Genomic DNA, 12,930 nt, shown 5'->3' with positions numbered 1-12,930 from the left:
AGAAGCATAAGCTTTTGCCCTGTGCCCCGAAAGGGGCGGCCATGACTGGGGCCAGGTCATGTAGGCTGGATTCTGAATCCATGTACAGAATCAACAGGAGTTAAACATGTTCAGCAAAGGACCTCTGTCTGTATTGAGCAGGCTGGCCCTTCTGGTACTTTCTCTTTCAGTTTTAGTGGCTGAAAACTGACTCCATTGCTCCTGGGGTCAGGACTCAGGAGACCTTTCTCTTCCACCACAGGCTTCTCACGGCCGCCATGTACAGGTCAGGGCTGTACTTGCGCCTGATGCTGCTGTTGGTCCTCATCTGGGCTGGCATACACTGGTGAGCCCAGCTTTGTGACCGCAGGGTTGCCTCAGCAGTGGGCTTCATTCTCAAAGTCTTGGGAGTAAGTCAGACTGTTGTACTGGAAGGAGACTAGGGTCTTCCGGCGATTGGTCTGGGTGCTGAGCAGTGTCCATTCCTCTTAATCCAGAACCTGGAGCAGTTCTGCATGAGTAAGCATTGCAGACGGGACAGAGGCCTCTCTTGTTCTCTAAACGACGAGTGACTGTCTTCACGGCATTTATATGACGTCGGGCATTGTGATTCAGGGGTGATTTAACACATAGGGCAGATGACACAGGTTCCATGCAGGTCCTGTGCCATATTACACAAGAATCTTGAGAGTCTGTGAGGGAACTCCGGTGCCAGTCTCCCATGGAGACAAACTTCTACATGTTTAATATATATAGTGTTGTCCCCAAGGTTGACTGGCTAGTGGTTCTGTTTTAGACCACTGAAAGGCCTCACTGCCATTCACAGGATTGTGTGGGTGGAATTGCTCTCTTAGCTGCTGGTTTATGGAGTCAAATCATGTGGTTCCCCCGTCCCTGCTCCTGGGGTGGCCAGGTGATCTTCTCTTACAGGGACTTCAGACACCAGGGAAAAAGGAGCTGCTTTGGCAAGTGCTGACTGCAATACGCGCTTCTCTCCAAAGGCATTTTGTATTTTTGTTCAGTATTTAAGTCGTGAAAAAGTAAAGATGAGGAGCTCTTGGCAAACACTCGTGTCCAGCACCTGGTTTAAGAAAGAGCATATTAACCGAAACCGGGTGTGACGGTCCCTTCTCGTCAGTAACCACCATTCTGAATTCCACACGCATCTCCATGCATGTTTTATACTGATACGCTGATCACAGCAACACATACCATTTTGTGTAGTGACATTAGATTTTCCTGGAGCTGACTGTTGTGTTCAGTCCGCACTGTGCTTCGTGATTCTAGAATTTTGTTTTTAGAATTATCTTGTCTCATGCTGTGGAGGGCCTTCTCTGTTGGAATTTCATTTGAGGATTGCCACATTGGGCCACCACATGATGTTGTTCTGGGCTATGACTACATGCGCCCCTTTCCCTAGCCCCTCCCGGTTCTCATTAGCCCTGGTATTCCTTACTCTTTGTCAGACCAGATGGAACGTGGGTTTTTGTTTTTGTTTATTTTTAGTAATAACTCATATACAGACACATGGTTTTCTTTTAGCCAGAAACTGAAATGAAGATGGGAGTCTTGACGAGTAAAAAATATCATGCAAATATTATGTACAAATTAAATTCTGGGTACATGTGTTTCGGCTGACATGGTCCACAGGAAAAAATTTAATGTCGCGTCACTAATGAACAGGAGTCCTCGGTGTCAGACATCTGGAAAGCAGAGGGGTTTGGACAGGGGAAGGGCTCTCACACCTAAGGTATCCTAGGAACGCTGGGCGGGTCCTCGGCAACCACCCCACTCACTCCGGGCCAGCTAGCCAGCATTTTCCCTGCGGCGCTGCAGCCCCCGCCCCGTACGTAACCTGCTTACGTCAGCTGCGTAGCCCCTGCAGCTGTGATCCACCAAGAAGCTGCTGTGGTCCGTAGGTCTCTTTGCTCTTTAGGAGAGTCTGCCCGGTCGGGTTCCTGCCTCCTTCCCCACTTCTTTCCTTCCCATTTTCTTTATGGCTGTGTCCTTGCGTTCTCTGCAGACACTCGGGGCCTTTCCATCTGTCCCTAACTCCTTCCTCCTCCCTCCAGATCCAGCTCACTTGTCTTTCTTTCAAGTCTCATCTTGCAGAGGTCTGTTTAGGTGGGGATCTTCTTTAATTCCGCTGTTTTTGTACCCTAGAGAGATTATGCCTTTCCCATAGCAACCCGGGCTTCTTCATAATAAACTTCACAGCCAGTGTGGTTCAGCTGGCCTCTGTGAGTAAAGAAAGCGTTGGGCGGGCAACTACAGTATATGTGCTGTGTCTCTGTCTCAGCAGCTACTACGGTGACCTCAGTTATCATTGTCCGTCACTGAAAACGTGACTGATTTATCCATATGGATATCTGTCTGTCTTTCTAGAGGTGGGTTTTCTGTTTGTCTGCAGCCTTTGAAAACCATCTTCCAGTTTGGTCATTTCCTTGCTGGTGTAAGATAAAAAGGGAAACCATTCTGGCACTCTTGGTTACTTAGTAACTTTTTCTAATACAAAGGCTTGATGAGGAGGTGAAGAGCTGGCCAGCTATGACTCTGGGTTTCACATCCTTTCTCTTCTTCTGCCAAAATGTTACCAGTCACTCACAGGGCACTTCTGGAAACCGGTTGATGGTAAGGCAGAGGTCTTTGGTTTAAATATACCAGAGGTTTCCTTTTATTTTTCATACTGTGAAGTGGTATTGCGTCCTCTAGAGTGCATGTCTGTGATCACGTGACTGCTGTGCATCGCTTGCTAGGATTAGTGAACAGTGCTTAGGTGTCCAGCCTGGTCAAGCCTCACTGCCCTTCTAGGTTCTCCCATTCATGAGGAACTCCTGAGTTGGTCTTTAAGTCATTGAGCATTTGGGGCTTTTCTTGTTCTGATACTTGCTCTTTCTAGATTTTTCCTTCAGATAGTCAACTAGTTAGCAAGGGAAACATTTGATTCCATTTCAAAATCTGCTCAGGCAGATTTGGTCATTGTTTCTTTGAGTATCTTCATGTTCTGTTCCCTCGGTTTAAGTAATTACAGCTTTTCCTTAACCTGAGCCATGTATCTTGTTACATATCAAGTGCTGTAAAAAACGATGGTAGGCAACCCCAGCACCCTGAGAAACATTGCTGCTTGTGCTCACCAGAACCCTTCCTCCTGTGGAAAGCCATACTCTGGCCACCACTGAAACATGTCTCTCAAGAAGGCCTTTGAAGTTTCCCTTGCACACATGTGCACACTTGCAGGAAACAAAGTTCTCAGAGCTTCTGACACTCTGACCCAGCTGCTGACGTAGCAGTCCCACTGTTTGCTTGGGCTGTGCTCGCCTTCCGAGTGGAGGCTGCTTATTACTGGTTGGATTAAATATTGCTTCTTTTTCTTTTCCCAAAGTAAATGCGGACCAAGGCTGAGCAGGTCACCTGATTGTGGCATCGAGAGGAATGTTCGGCTGTTGTCCGCTGCTCCCAAAGTGCCTTAATGGGGGTTTCCTGTCCGTCCACTTCCCTGTCTCTTTCTCCCTCTCTCTCTTTTTCCTCATGTGGTTCATAAAAATTAGTTTTTTGTACTTTGAACTCCACCTTGGAAGCCCTTATCAAACTCAGGTTTAAAAGTCTGAGATTTTGGTCAAGTACACCAGTACATATGGATTACATACCTATCAATGTATATTACACCTATAATCCCCAACACTCAAGAGGCTGAGGAGAAAGATTGTTTGGGGCCACATGGCAAGACCTCATCTCATAAGACACCATCCCCTAAAAAAGTTTGACATTTCCATTAACAATGAGAATGGAAATCTCAGCCTAGTAGGCAGCCTAGTGGCTGCTGGCTGCTTAAAATTAAGATGCGCTGAAAATCCTCCTCTCCTATTGGCTGAGTCTGGGCTTCACCTCTGGCCGCCCAGTTCATCCTGGAAGGAAGTGTTTTAAATGTTATAGAACTGAGGAGTCATTACTGCCCCGCAGGAACAGGGCAGGGGAAGTGGATACCGAGGAAAGAGGCAAGCTGTGTGGGGCCTGAGGATGCCGGGTTTTCTAGATTTAACAGTACCGGTGTCACACTCTGGTGTCACACTCTGGTGTCACACTCTGGTGTCACACTCTGGTGGTGGTACTAAAGCTGCATCTGGCTCTGTAACGATCCCGACTGAAAAGTGTTCTGTGGAAACGAGTCAGTTGGTCTCACAACCCAGTCACCCCAGCGCTCTGCCTTCAGAGAGCCAGAGACCCTGTGGGATGATGCAGAACCGCCTTCCACCTAGTCACGGCGAGCCTGACTGATTTCTTGCCTGGGCTCGAGGTGTGCGGTTTCTGTCGCACGCTCCAGTTGTTGAAATCCTGGGTGCTGCCCAGGTGAGGTGAGCTTTAGGTAGGTTAGGCCAGAGTCCATTTCCAACTTAGAGTCCTTTGAGGGTTTATTCAGATGTGACCCCATCATTAAATTTCACTGCACCTGGGCAAGGATGCTGGCCGGGTGGTGAGCAGCTATTGACTTCATTTGAATATTTTGAGGTTAAAAGTCAGATATCAAGATGTGACCATTACAAAGATTAAAGATTGGAGATAAATTAACTATACTAAACAATAGAAATCAAAACAAGACAGCGTGCGCTGTGTTCCAGTACATCTAAATCTCTCTTCCTTCTTACATTTATAATAAACACGGGAGTTTATACCAGCAAATTACACCAGAATGTAATTATTGTAGCATATGCTAAACTGAATGACAGGTATGAAGAAGGATGAACTTAACTCATAAACCTCCGAACAACGCTGACAAGACTTCCTCCACTGAAACACCTGCACACTGTTCTTGCTAACACTCGCCTATGGTGCAGAGATGTCCATGTCTGTCCACTCAAGGATGTTTTTTATATGTATGTGTTCGTTTGGAGGTCAGCCAAGCTTGGGTGTCATTCTCAGGAACACAGGACCTCTCGCCAGGGTTGATGGTCACCAGGCTTGACTCTTGGCTTTAGAGTTTCAGGGCTCCTTCTGTCTCTGCCTACCCGGTTTGGGAGCCTGGGGGATTGTAAGTATGAGTCATTGTGCCTGGAATCATATAAATTCTGGGGTTGGAGTAAGGGTCTTCATGCTTGCAAGCCAAGCACTTTACCAACCATCCGGAAGCATAAGAGGAGGCTGTGAAAGTAGGGGAGGGAAGGGTCAACACGTGCTCCCCCACACCCCCACCCCTGCAGAGGAAGATGGCTTCAGAGTTGGCTTCCTCCTTGCACCTTGTTTTTGAGGCAAGGTCTTATTGTTTCTGTAGCTGGCACTCACAGGGTGCTTTGTTTTGTTTCTTCTTTAAAGCCAGATGTAGTGGCCCACCTGTGTAATCCCAGCACTAGAACAGCCAGGGGAGTCGGAACACAGCAGCAGGAAGGAGAGACTGTGTCTCAGACCTGAGGCCATTTGACGAAGAAAGTCCTTAAAACCAAAGCAGACTGTAAACTATTGGTTACGATGGTTCAGAAATCCTGAAGCCGCACATACAGTCTCAGGGAGAGGGGGTCAGCCCCTGGTGGAGTTGGAGGAATCCAGAATAGGCCATAGGAAGAACATCCTTCTGTAGTGTTGAGAGAATGATGTGGATGGATCATGGGGTTAGGCTTCTGCTCGCCTTGGGCAGTTTGGCCCTGAGCCACCTACATGTCTTTGGGATTTTTCTGCTTGCTGGCCTGTGGAGAAAGCTGAGGGTTATGATGGTCCATCTGTCCAGAGTTGCTGTGAAGATCATGTTAGTCACAGTGTGTGAAGAGACCTCCGCACTAGCGCATTCTTGAAAATGATGTGGTCTACAAGATGGGGAAGGTTTCCTTCATACCTCCTGTAGAAATAAAATCAAACGTGTAATGGGAGCAAGTCTCAATGAAGCAGTTAGTTCCAGAAAACCAGTGGTAGTCATTACACTGAAAGTGACTGTGAATTAGGCCAGTGTTTGTGCTGGGCTCCACATGTACCACCACACACACCTTCTCATAACTTCTGACCTAAGAGGCAGGTGCCAAAGGCTGCTGGCATGTAGAGTCTGAGTAACATACAACTTGAAACTGGAGAGCTAGGACCCAAGTTCAAATCCCCGCCACTCAGCAGTACATGAGGCTGCTTCCGATGAACAGGAAGCAGTTGGTTTTCTCTTTAGCAGAGGGGCAGACACTCAGAAGTGTGAGTATTAGAGCCTGTGGGAGCATCCAGCCTGGGCGGTGTGTTTAGGAAGTTCTGTCTACTTTTATTTCTCATCCATCAGTGATCATCCTTAGAAAACCAGAGACTCCGTTCATAGAACTTATTTGCTGGGAACCACTTTGAGCTCAATACAGTTAATTGAACTATGATTGTTAGTAAAACAAAGCGGGTTGGAGGTCACTGTGAACATACCAGCAGATTGTTAGGTAGCTGAGCCAGCTGCTCAGAAACTTCCTTAAGACCAAGGTGGTCCAGCCTGAACCCTGACTCCTCTGGACATTAGCAATCTACCCAAAGGTGAGCTAACATCTTAGGTAAGTTTCTCAGTCTCCCAGTAAGATGTAGTCTCGTCAGTTCTAATTACCTGTGTGATGTTAGTCTGCATTTGTGAATGTGCAGATGCCCTTGGAGGCCAGGTGCATCAGACCCCCTCTGGGTGAGCTGCCAGATGTGGGTGTTGGGAGCCACACTCCAGTCTTTTCTAAGGATGGAATATACTCTTAATTGCTAAGTCAGCGCTCTAGCCCCTCGGTTTCTTCTGTATTAGGCGGGTGTGACTTATAATGTGTTAGAACGTGGCCCTTGAGAAGCTTTGATCAGTTAATATTCGGTACAGCCATCAGCATGTGTAAGTGATGTGTGTTGCAGCTCTGTTATTGAAAGCAGGTTTTAAAAGTCTCTCCTGTTACTCGTCTAATGAAGAGTTAAGCAAAACCCTAAATTTGGAAATCTAAAGCTAAAACAGTATTGTTCTCTCTCATGCATTGCCTACAGTGCTTTTTGTTTTTAACTCCCGGTGTGACAATTTTAGCTTATACTCTGAAGTTATTCTCTACCTTGGAAGACTTCTGTGCTGTCTTATAACCTCATACCTTCCCTCTGGAGGTGAAGAGAATAAATGTTTAGCAAAGGAAAGGAAACAGGACAAAGCAGAGAGGCCAAGGCGAGCTGGTGGTGGTGGGGCTGCTGTCCCATCTTGGCAATGGGCACACCCGCGTGGAGATGCTAGCACGAGCTTGTGCTCCCCAAGTTCATGCACTTGGAATTCAGGCCTTCTTGAGTGAGCTAGGTTTTTTTTCCCATGATACCATGTAGCCTCGCTAAAGAAACTAAGCGTGGTTTTGTTTTAGGGTTTTGTTTGTTGTTTGTTTGTTTTACATCTGTCTGTCTGTCTGTCTGTCTGTCTGTCTGTGTGGAGGTCTGAGAGCAACTTGGAGGAGTCAGTTCTTTTCCTTCTACCTTGGATTCTAGGGACCAAACAGGTCTGCAGGCTTAGCAACAGGCACTTTATTTGTGAAGCCTTCTCCCCGGCCCTGGGTGCTGCTTTATTGTGAGCAGGCCAGCCATTCCCATAGCATACTGGATTGAGTCTGTATTCTCCCTAAGATCCAGAGCTACCACTGTGCAGGATCTTAGAAATGCAAGGAATCATTGCTAGGTATTTGACACAAGTGGGAAATTTGAGGTTTGGATTCATAGACATGGAACAAGAGACCTGTGTCCTGTACCCAATACACAGTGACCCAGGCTGAATTCACTCAAATGCCCAGGTTCTGGGTTAGTGTGTCTGGGATAATGTTCACAGTCTGCTGTTGAGTTAGGATGTGAGGAGCATACTTTGGGAAAGACTATACTATACTATACCTAACAGAGTAGGAATTATAACAGAACTCTCAAGTGTATTCATTGAAAACACATTAAGGACTTTTTCATATGTCAACTCAGGGCAATACAAATGAAGGAACAATAGTTCCACCCTCAAGGGCATGACATTATCAGATGAGGAAGTCAGCTGAGAAATAAAACATGGCCATTACCATGTAAGCCTGTGGGGCCCAGGGAGGACGCGTTCCTGCTGGCATGGACTGGGGGCAGCGAGGATGTCTGAGAGACAAGGAGACAGAATGCAGAAGCATGGGGTAGCCAGCTGGGGAGGGAGACCTTCCCCCAAAGGTAGGTCAGAGCAGGAACCCCAGTCGACCCCCAGTCACAGCCAGCATGTGTGGCACAGTCTCACAGAAGCACAGTTCCTAGGAATCACCCGCTCCCATTCCCCAAGGAGTTGAGTTATATAGGCTGTTTTTAAACTAAGCTGAATGTTTGTCTTTTATTTTTTTTTAAAAAAGGTTGATATTGATACTGACATTGAATACAATTCATTTCTCTACCTGTATGCAAATGTGTGTTTTTGCCTTCTACGAATATCCTGTGTACTTCTTAATGCTACATTCCTAGGATGTAAATACTACAATGCCCTCCTTAGGTAAACGGTCTGTTGAAAATATGATTCTCAAAACAACAACCTAAGCATGGTGTGGGAAGCCGGTTCAGTCAAGTGTTCACTATGCAAACATGAGGAACAGCCAGAGTTTGGTTCTCAGCACACACAGAAAGACATGGCGGCACATGGTTGTAATCCCAGGACTGGGGAAACAGACAGGCAGTCATGGGGGCTTGCTGGCCCAGACAGTGTAGCCTAAACACCGAACTCAAGGTTTGGTGAAAGAGCCTGTCTCAAGAAATAAAGAAACAACTGAGGAAGAAAACCTAGTGTCTGTCTGTCTGTCTGTCTGTCTCTCCCTCCCTTCCTCTCTCTCTTTCTCTCTCCCCCCTTTTCTTTCTCTCATACACAGATGCACACATACATACCACACACACATGTATGCATGCAAGCGTGCACACACCACATGCACCCCACTTTCACAATCTCTCTGTTTGGTAGGACTAAGTAGTGAAGCCTGGTAACTGACATTCTTTCACTCACACCTTGGCCCCTCTTTCTTCGGGTATAGATCCAGAATGAGTTACTTAGCCAGGCTGAGCCAGCTTCCCTGGAGAAACAGCGATTACAGCTGTAAGACACGGAGACGCCCTGCGGTGGAGCCGCGTCCTCTGGTTGACTTTTATAACCACAGCTCAGGCGACCTTATCTAATATTTCAAACCCTGCCCACCCTTAGCTCACCACCAGTGAGCTAACAAAAAGATAAAGGGTTTTTAGCTGTTGTTTATTGCTGTTAAAATTTAACCTTGGTTAAGATTCGGATTGCCATTTCTTTGGCTTCCGAGGCATATCTTGAAGGAAGAAATTTAATTTTATAAACAAACATACTATTAACTTGAAAACCATTTTACACCCCCCCCACACACACACCTCTTTACATGAATGGTTCCTGCCCCACAAGGTCACCTTAGTCCACTCTTATCAGGAGCATCTGTCTTAAGACACTGCTGAGGCAACTTGCCCTTTTGGTAAGGGTTCCGACTGTAAGGCTGACTGAGCCACGTCCTCTTAGACAACCCCAGAGAGATGTCCCGAGTCTCACCTGGCCGGAGCTTTGACCTGGCATAGCTAGAATTAGGTGTACAGAAAGCCAGAGCGTAGACCAGCAGCATTCAGGGCGGAGCTGCCTGAGGAAAGCCAGAGTGTGAAGCCTCAAGAAGGTGGGTGATTTGCTCAGAGTCGTGAGGCGGTCATTCTGTGGAGGTCACTTGGCCAGGTACCTCCTTCAGCCCTGCAAACTGGGCAGGAAGCATCTCTGTGTTAAAGCAGAAACCTCCTGCCATTTGGAGGTCAGAGCACTGCTGAAGACTTGCCAGGTTTAGACGAGAGCACGTTGCCACTGACCGTTCGCTGGGATTTCAAGCCTCACTTGAGACTCGGGACAAAGCTCCTGTCTAGGGTGTGAGAATGCTGCTGCACACTGCTGTAGAATTTCAGCCATTCTCGGGTGTTTCTTTCCCGTGCGCCTTGGCAACGCAGGAAAGCAAAGCCCAGTAGAAGAATCACAAACATGTCCTCAGACTACAGCATCCTGCAGTTTTAGTCTCGGTTTGGTTGTTGTATAGCTGGAAAGGGGACTTTTCTTTTTCATGGAAGGAAAGGCAGAGCTGAGAAGCAGAGGAAAGGAACACGGTGAAGAAAGGAAGAAACCCAACTCCTCCTTTCCCAAAGGTCAGGAAAAGATGGGAAGAGAGAGCATCCTCCTTTTAAATTCTTAAGAGGGCTAGAGAGATGGCTCAGTGGTTAAGAGCACAAACTGCTCTTAGAAAGGACTCAAGTTCAGTTCCCAGCATTCACACTGGGCACTCACGACTACCTGTAACTGCATCTTCAGGAGGTTTAATACCTCTAGTTACAGAGGGACCATCACTCACATACATATGTGTGTGCACGGGTACACACATGTACACAAAGTTAAAATAAAGGCTAAAATAAAGAATTTTTAAAAATTTAAATAAAGACGTGGCAGAGAATGAGATGGTTTAGTTAGTGAAGTGCTTCTGGCATAAACCAGAGGACCTGAGTTTACATCCCCAGCGTCCAACCTCACAAACACAGATGCATGTACAAAAACACACAATCACACACATACTCACATAGACAAACACACGTGTGCTCACGTATGCACACACAACACATACAGAAAGACGTCAGGAGGTTGTCAGATACATAAGAAGGGCTCCACTTATGTAGGGCTCTTTTTCAGGAAGGGCACAGAGCTCAACCAGGCCTGCGTGTTAGTTACCAGAATTCTCTGAACACACAGCCTGGTCATCTTAGAGATGAAGTTTTAGTAAAAGTAACCAATAGACTTCATATCCAAGGATAAACCTCTGGGCCCAAAGGCAAAAAGAACAGATTTTGATGACGTTTAGAAAGCAGATTTGGAATCTGGCTTCTCTAAAGTGTCTTGTAGAAAACAGCCTCTCTGGAAAGAAACATAGGAGAGCAGTTCCAAACCAAGCACACTGTCCTTAAGTGTGAAGTTTGAGGTTCCTGGGAACTTGGAAGACACTGAATGTATCTTTACGGACCAGGTTGTGTGTGTCATGTTGAAGCCCGAACCCCAAGTACCACAGAATGTAGGTTTTAGAGACAGGGCCTTTAAGGAAAAGATAAGTAAGGTGAAGACATTGTGGGAGGCCTAATGTAGTCTGCGAACATCCTTGTGAGACGGGTTAAGCTTTGCAGAGTTACACCAGGATAGTAGGCTGAGAACCCTTCATCCTGGACATGAGCCGCTAGGACCACAGGAAAATGAGTTTCTGTTACTCTGGGCAGCACTCTGGTGTTTTATTACAGCTGCCCTAGGAAACTAATATAGCCAGTGTCTACAAATCACAGAGCCACCATGGGCTTGAACAGACCTTCTGAGTGCTTTTGTTTTCCCAGTACTGCGGATGGACCTGGGCTCTCGTGCGTGGTAGGCAGCCGCTGTACCGCTAAGCTGTACCATGGCTTCCTCTTCATTTTAACTGTCCAGAAGAAGGATCCCTTAGAGGTGGATTATCCATGTGGGTGCTGGAAATTGGAGGAATGGCTCATGCTCTAACTGCTAAGCCTCTCTTCAGCCTCTTTAGTTTTATTTTGAACAGTCTTGCTAAGTTGCCCAGGCTGGCCTTAAACTCATTTTGTAGCTGAAACTAGCTGCACACTCAGCATCCCGCTCCCATCTCCTGCTCAGCTCTTGCTTATTATAAAGAAGATACTTTCCTGTGCACTTGTGAGTGTAATGGCCTCTCAATAAGGCATCGAGAACTTTTTATGCTTCCAAAAGGTAGACAAGGAAGTAACTAGGCCATTTGGAAAGAAAAGGATGCACCCTGAACACCAAGAAAAAAAAAAAAAAAAACCCAACAGAAGCTAGACCTGTTAGTAATTGACACCCCCAGTGTGGTGCACACTTACTCCCACCAGACAGCCAGAACAGCCAGGTCTATACAGAGAAACCCTGTCTAAAAGACCAAACATCCCCCCTCAATAAAATATATAAAAATAAAATAAAAAATAAGTAAACAGAAACCCAAGAAACAGTGATGGCGTGGGCTCAGAGCAGAGGGAACTACTGGCAGATCAAACATAGGACATTATAAGAATGGTCCCCCTTGGTCCCCAGGACAAAGATGGACTCCTGACCAGTGGCATTTAAGGTGTCTGGTTAACCAGTAAGAAAAGGGTAAAATTAGATGCGTTCCTCATAGTACAAATAAAACTAGTGGCTCAGAATTTAAACAAATTGGGAAACTCTCCATGCCCTAGAAGGGTACAGGGATGAAATTTTTCCATTCAGCATGGGTATACAAGACTTTATGACTGCAGATCTCTCTGTCTCTCTCTCTCTCTCTGTCTGTCTGTCTGTCTGTCTGTCTGTCCCTCCCCCCCCCCCCACAGAGAAGACCTGGTGGGGTGGGAGGGGTGCACGGGAGAGGTTGCTGACGGTGAACTGAGAAGATGAGCCGGAGGTGGGAGTCGTACCCAAACAAGTTTTGGACAAATATGGAAACGAATCCACGTGTTTTGCATATAAAAAGAAATTAAAAAGAGAATTCCAATCATGCAGTTTTAAAACATGTTGCTTTTCTCTGCTATTTTGGGGCCATAAGGGCAGAAAGGCTTCCAAAGGTCTTTGTCACTAAGGGGAAGCTACCTGGAGGACATCTTGGGGTCTATAAGTAACCATCTATAAGTTACCATAGATAGCCCATCCGTTGTAGGTCACCAGTTTGATGGTGGCTTTGCCAGGATTTGGGAGTTAACCAAGCTGATTTCCACCATCTTAGGTTCTTAACATACACCTTGCAGGAGACACAGCTTTTTTTGCTTTTGTTTAAGTACCTACCTCTTAGACCTTCCTATCTTGGGGTTTTCAGTTAGCAAAATGTGACTGTAACTTCTGGGCCCTCCTTGGCCCTGTTTTGTGGATCATGGAGAAGTGGGTACCTTCATCCAGATCCTCAGAGGCTACGGAACTAGCCATTGTTCTTG

General features: G+C 46.5%; 1 protein-coding gene across 1 annotated transcript in view; it reads left to right on the top strand.

Moving 5' to 3' along the window:
• Positions 1-12,930, top strand: part of SMAD1 (SMAD family member 1) — a 58,909-nt gene that overhangs the window by 26,575 nt on the left and 19,404 nt on the right. The window lies entirely within an intron of this gene.

The sequence above is a fragment of the Micromys minutus genome (assembly GCF_963924665.1).
Source record: "Micromys minutus genome assembly, chromosome: 24".
Lineage (NCBI taxonomy): Eukaryota > Metazoa > Chordata > Mammalia > Rodentia > Muridae > Micromys > Micromys minutus.
Note: the sequence above shows the minus strand (reverse complement) of the source record. Positions and strands in the feature narration are given on the sequence as shown.